At 45.4% G+C, this 6,323-nt stretch overlaps 1 pseudogene; it reads right to left on the minus strand.

The window, feature by feature from the left end:
* The window catches only part of LOC102764215, a 4,089-nt pseudogene extending 3,785 nt beyond the window's left edge, over positions 1–304 (minus strand).
* Positions 305–6,323: the final 6,019 nt, after the last annotated feature.

The raw sequence follows: 6,323 nt of genomic DNA on the forward strand, positions 1-6,323 counted from the left end.
GCCCTGCAGGGGGCCTGCCGGAGCCCGCCGGGGGGGCTGGGAGCGCCTCGCCCGCGCGGAGCCGCGATGTCTGCAGCTGCAGATACCACTTAGCTCTCCGGCCGTGAGCGCTGCGCCCCCGTGGAAGGGAGGGCAGGAGGAGGTCTCAGTCCTGAGAACAGTGTGACTTGCATTTAAAGTCGTGCATCAAAAAGTATTTACCATGATCCGCACTAGGTAGGCGTCGGGTTCATGTTTTCACTTCTTGTCTAACCTCGTTGGATTCAATTCGGTTTTCTGAATCCATCACTTTGACATAATTCATGTCCCATTTTTTCACATTAAAAAAAAAAAAAAGCCTGTACTAACTTACACGTAGGTTTACTTTCTCGTTTTCTTTGCATTGCATAATTTAAATGGCATGTTTTCATTTGTTGGCTTTTAATTAAATAAGGAGCCTCTAGGAAATACAGTTGGCACTTAAAAATGAAAGAGCGAAGAAACTACCTGTTTGTTAAACTCTTGCTTTATGTGACTTATTCCATTAAACCCCAGTAGCAAGCCTAAGAAAAAGTAAGTAATAGGATCTGCATTTTAGAGATGAGATCGGACCTCAAAGGGTGTGAGACACACCTAGAAAAGGCATTTCTAGCCTGAACCCAAGTTTGTCTGGCTTCTGGCCCAGCACCCTTCCTAGGACTGATGCTCAACTTGTATTTCCAAATTTGATGTTTCCAAGTTAACAAATCAGCCTCCTTTTATATTTTTTGAAAATATGTTTTTATTAAGTTTTTTTAGAGCGAGAGGAAGGGAGAGGGATAGAAACATCAATGATGACAGAGAATCATCTACCGACTGCTTCCTGCATGTCCCCCTACTGGGGATCGAGCTCACAACCCGGACATGTACCACGACCTCCTGGTTCATATGTGGAAGCTCAACCACTGAGCCACACCAGCCGGGCAACTTCCTTTTATTTTTGTTCTGTTATTGAGCATCTACATCTTGTCTTACTTTTTTCACACAGGTGATACGAGCCCCTGAAATTCATATTTTCTTTCAGCTGAGGCTGAAGATATTTACTCAATATGTTTACCCACTGCGCCCAAGGTCACAAAGCCAGGAAACTGGAGACTGGACCTGGGTCTGCCCAGTACCCTGACTTCCTGCTGGGGCCACATGCTCTTGAGCCTGGAGTCCTTATCTCTGTCCAACCTGTTGGCTTTCTGATTGCTCTCTCAGGTCCCCTGTCCTCTTAGACTACTCCCTGGGCTCTCCTCTGCCTTAACTGTACATGTTCTTTAGGACTCAGTCCCAGTTAATGATCTGATTCCATCAAATATTGAATGTATATGATGTCTTTGAAGCCCTAGGGAACTGAGCATAATAGCCTTGGTCACTAACCTCAGGAGGTCATGGACTTACAGATCTGCTGTGAGAGAAAACCGGGGAACCTACCACACGAGGTCATGGAAGGCCTCTCCAAGAAGATGATGTTAAGCCTGGCCAGTGTGGATCGGAGGTTGAGCATCAACCTATGAACTAGGAGGTCACAGCTCCATCTCCAGTGAGGGGCATGCAGGAATGATTTTGTTTCATCATTGTTTCTATCTCTCTCTCCCTCTCCCTTCCTCAATAAAATACATATTTTAAAAAGATGATGTTAAGCTGCGATCTAAAGGTCAGTGTGCATGAAAGCCCTGAGCGGGAAGGAGTCAGGCATGCTGGGAAACCCCAGTAAAGTCTAGGCGGCGGGAACACAGGAGTGAAGGGAAGCCTGGCTAGAGGGCAGGTGACAAGGAGCAGGGGCCAGGTAATTCCAGGCCCTGCAAACCATCTTGGAGAGCTTGAGTTTTATTCTGGAAGCTGTGGGAAACGTTTGAAGGTATAAATTCTAGTGTGACATGATCTGATCCTCAGTTTTTAAAGATCAGTCGGACTATGGAAAGGGTACAGAATCAAGGGCAGCGGCCAACTGAGTGGACGCCTGTGCCATTTACTGAGTTATTTGTTCCATTGATATGTAAATGCCCACCGTATGCTGGGTGCTGTTATTGTAAACAGCGAATAAGGCACACACGGTCCCCGCCATCTTGCTAGCAAGTCAGAAAGGGAGGAACAGGTGTGGGGTGGGGAGCAGTTTAAGATGGCTGAAATTCAGATGGGAAGGCCAGTAGGCAAGCAGTTGGCCTAAACCAGCGGTTCTCAACCTGTGGGTCGCGACCATCGGAAAACACAAATAGCATATCAGATACTTACATTACGATTCATCACAGTAGCAAAATTACAGTTATGAAGTAGTAACGAAAATAACTTTATGGTTGGGGGTCACTCCAACGTGAGGAACTGTATTAAAGGGTCGCAGCATTAGGAAGGTTGAGAACCACTGGCCTAAACCTGTATGACTCTAACCTATCTGACTCCTTAAAGGACATGTCTGGGCTACAGGAAACATTGGGGAGTTGTCGGCATATAGGAATGCTAAATGTTGATAGGTACACGGGTTTCAGTATACTGCTTTGTATTTGATTGAAAATTTTCGTAACAATTTTTAAGTCATAGGAATGAATGATATTACTTTGAGAGATTATGGATAGAGAAAGGGCTGAGAAACAGCCTGGGATTTGTTAACATTTACAGGCCGGATAGAGGAAGAAGAGGCGGGCACGGGAGACAAAGGGAGCAGCCAGTGAGGTCGTTGTTATGTGACAGTGCCCAGGGTGAGGTATGTCAAGGAAGAGTGGCCACCTGTGCCAGGTGCTGCTAACAGGTTAAGGTGGACTTGCCAACAGGGGTATCGTGGCTGACCTTGCAGGAGCGGCTTAGAGGGGAAGGAGGAAGTCTTCCCGGAACGCTTACCTGCCAGCACTTCTTACTTAGCTCTGCTCAGGGCCAGGCCCAGAGTTCCAGCTACTTAGTGGACATGCACTCGTGCCCCATGGGTGCCTGAGATACTTATGGACCCAGAACTAAACTCCGCTTCCTCCTGCAGAGCCTGCTTGCTTCTCCTGGGTTCTCTCTCCCCAGTAATGGAACATCTTCCAGAAACCAGAAGGCCTTCCCCAAGCTGATCCCCTCCTGCTCCTCCCTTCTACCTCCAACACATCTTCACTCTGCCTTCAGAATGGCCACTCCCCTAGCTCAACTCGGCAACACGCTCCCTGCCTTATTGCTGTAGTCCATCCGCCGTGTCACTGCCCAGGCTGCTTTTTACATCTAGAATTTTTTTTTTTAACTTGCTAGCATTGCACCATGTACCAGGTAGAATCCAGCTGATGGGCAAGCATGGTGCCCAGGAGCCTAACTACCCTGCCCCCCTTGCCCTCCCGTTATCTCATCGCCATTCTATTCTGCCTTACTTAACTCTTTGCTATTCCAGAAATATGCCATACAGTTTCATGACTCTGTGCCCCTGGACATGTTGTTCCCTTTGACTGGAATTATCGCCTGCCTTGTCCACCTGTTTTTCTTGTCCTCCAAGACAGGGCCAGAATGTCTCCACTGAAGTCCTTTCACTCCTCACAGGCCTTGAGCTCCCACAGTGTGTATGTGTGAGTCTGCAGTATCCGTGATCACTCTGGCTGTTTACTGATCGTTTTTTCCCATGAGACTGAGCAGGCCAAGCATCTGGTTCACCTTTATATCCACAGAGCCTGGCACATAATGCTTACTCTATTTAAAGTCTAGTGCTCCCATTCCAAGCACTACCCAGGCCCGCCCTTGCTTAGCTTGCAAGATCAGGTGCGTTCAGGGTGCTATGACTATAAGGTAAAATGTGCTGCCCCCACCACACCCTCTGTGAAGTGTTGTACAGCATATGTATGTGATCTTGTAAAGACCACTGATTGAAATGTTTGTCACTGTCATTGAAGAACCTCAGCCCCACCTGCATCTTATCACCCTGACAGCTGTTGGCACAGCTGCTTCTACCCCCTTCAATGGTTCAGCTTGGACAGCTAGGTGACCTGGGCACATTAGGCAGCTTTGGTCACCTGACACTCGAAAGATTTCCGAGTTTCACAGTCAGTTGAAGATAATGCTGGGCCAGACTGTTTTGCAGTTGCTGCCAAAGTTCACAAGCACACGCCACTCAGGTTCTTGTGTGTCCTATGACATTGACATTTTCCTGGACTTACCTTTATTTTACAAAACATTTCCATATCTCTGACCTCATTTTACTCATTCTAAAGTATATACTTTGGTCCTCGCCAATGTGGCTCTTTGGTTGAGTGTCAACCTATGAACCAGGAGGTCACAGTTCGATTCCCGGTTAGTGTGATTCTCTCTCATCGTTGATATTTCTATCTCTTCCTCTCCCTTCCTCTCTGAAATCAATAAAAATATATTAAAAAGTAAAATAAAGTATCTACCTTTGGTATTACTAAAATCTGGGGCAGATGCTCAGTGGGGGAGATTTGTGTTTGGGAGGTATTCCTTACTAGTAAAAATATTTTGAACTTTATAGATCTAGGTTCATACTTTTATTTTGTCACTTCTTAGCTCAGGTCATTTAACCTGTGTGAGTCAATCTTTTAAATTCGATAATAGCTACCTTGCTAGATTGTTCTGAGGACTAAATGAGTTGACAAACTACCTCGTCCAGTGCCTAGCAGCCAGTATATACTTGTCCTATCTAATATAAGACAAAAAGGGTAATTAACCGTACCTCTGCTATGCTTCCCATTGGCTAATCAGGGCGATATGCAAATTAACTGCCAACCAAGATGGCGGTCAGCAGCCACGCAGCTGAGGCAAACATGAGGCTTGCTTGCTCCAGTGATGGAGGAAGCCAATGTCCCCCGCCTGCCGCGGCCCAGCTCTGAGCTCCAAAAGCAACAATGTTTCAATTATAGAAGCTAAACAAACCCTAGATACCTGCTTTCAGCCAGCCAAGGCCTCAGAGCTGGGAGGCCAGTGATGGGAACAGAGTTTCACTTTATAGAAGGTAAATAAATCCCAGAATTAAAAAAAGAAAAGACAAAAAAAGGAGAGGCTGGGAGCTTCAGTCCCAGCCAGCCTGAAAATGGCCCTCAACCCCTCACTCAGACTGGCCAGGCACCCCAGTGGGGAACCCCACCCTAAAGGGGGTGTGACCAGCTGCAAACAGCCATCAGCCCCTCACCCAGGCTGGCCAGGCACCCAAGCCAGAGGGACTTGCCTGTTCAGCTGTGTTCCTGCCTCCTCAGCCGTGGTAAGGATGTCTGCAGCTTAGGGCTACTCCTCGCTGACAAGTGGACATGCCCTGAGGGCTGCTGGGCTGCCAGAGGGATGTCTGATTGCCATCTTAGGCCCAATCCCCCGGGGAGCAGGCCTAAGCCTGCAGGTGGTCATCCCCCGAGGGGTCCCAGACTGCAAGAGGGCGCAGGCTGGGCTGAGGGACCCCTCCCCCCGAGTGCATAAATTTTTGTGCACCGGGCCTCTAGTTAACTTATAATACCCATAAATTCTAAAGAGGAGGGAAAAAATTACTTTGGGAAATTTCCTAATGCTGATACTTTTAGAAACTTTAATTGAACTCCTTTCTTAATTGTTCATAATTGTTATTCATAGGTTCTTACAATTTATTTACAAGACAAATAAACAATTTCTGTTTAGTGAACTTAAAATCTAAAATAAAAGCAAGAATTATACAAAGTCCCATTAACAAACCTTAAAACATTCTACTTTGTAACTCACTAATTTTATATACTTGCCACTTTGCTTCCTGATATTATACAAACACTCCAAAATGTGGTGTGTTTAAGAGGCTAAACAAATTGACAAGACATTTTTATTTTTATTGAAATAAATTTAAGCATGACTCATTTGGTGAATTGCCTTCTTCAGAACGAGTTTATTTATATAATCAACCAGTGAATTGAAAACAGAAACAAATACCATATGTTTTAGGTTTTGCTAAAGGGCTAATTGTTGTTATATATAATTTATCTCTATTTTAAAAGTTTGTTTTAACACTTAATTCTCTGGAATTTTACATATGGTAAAAGCAAGATAGAAGAATTGTAAATATCTTTTCACAAATGTCATTTAAGATTATATATTGTTCTCCTTTGCACTTGTAAGAAAAATTGCAGCCTTAGCCGGTTTGGCTCAGTGGATAGAGCGTCGGCCTGCGGACTCAAGGGTCCCAGGTTCGATTCCAGTCAAGGGCATGTACCTTGGTTGTGGGCACATGCCCAGTGGGGAGTGTGTAGGAGGCAGCTGATCGATGTTTCCCTCTCATCAATGTTTCGAGCTCTCTATCCCTCTCCCTTCCTCTCTGTAAAAAATCAATAAAATATATTTTTTTAAAAATTGCATAATTGGTGTTAACTTATTTTGCTTGTTTACTATCAGCTTGCAGC

The sequence above is a fragment of the Myotis davidii genome, unplaced genomic scaffold (assembly GCF_000327345.1).
Source record: "Myotis davidii unplaced genomic scaffold, ASM32734v1 scaffold554, whole genome shotgun sequence".
Classification (NCBI taxonomy): domain Eukaryota; kingdom Metazoa; phylum Chordata; class Mammalia; order Chiroptera; family Vespertilionidae; genus Myotis; species Myotis davidii.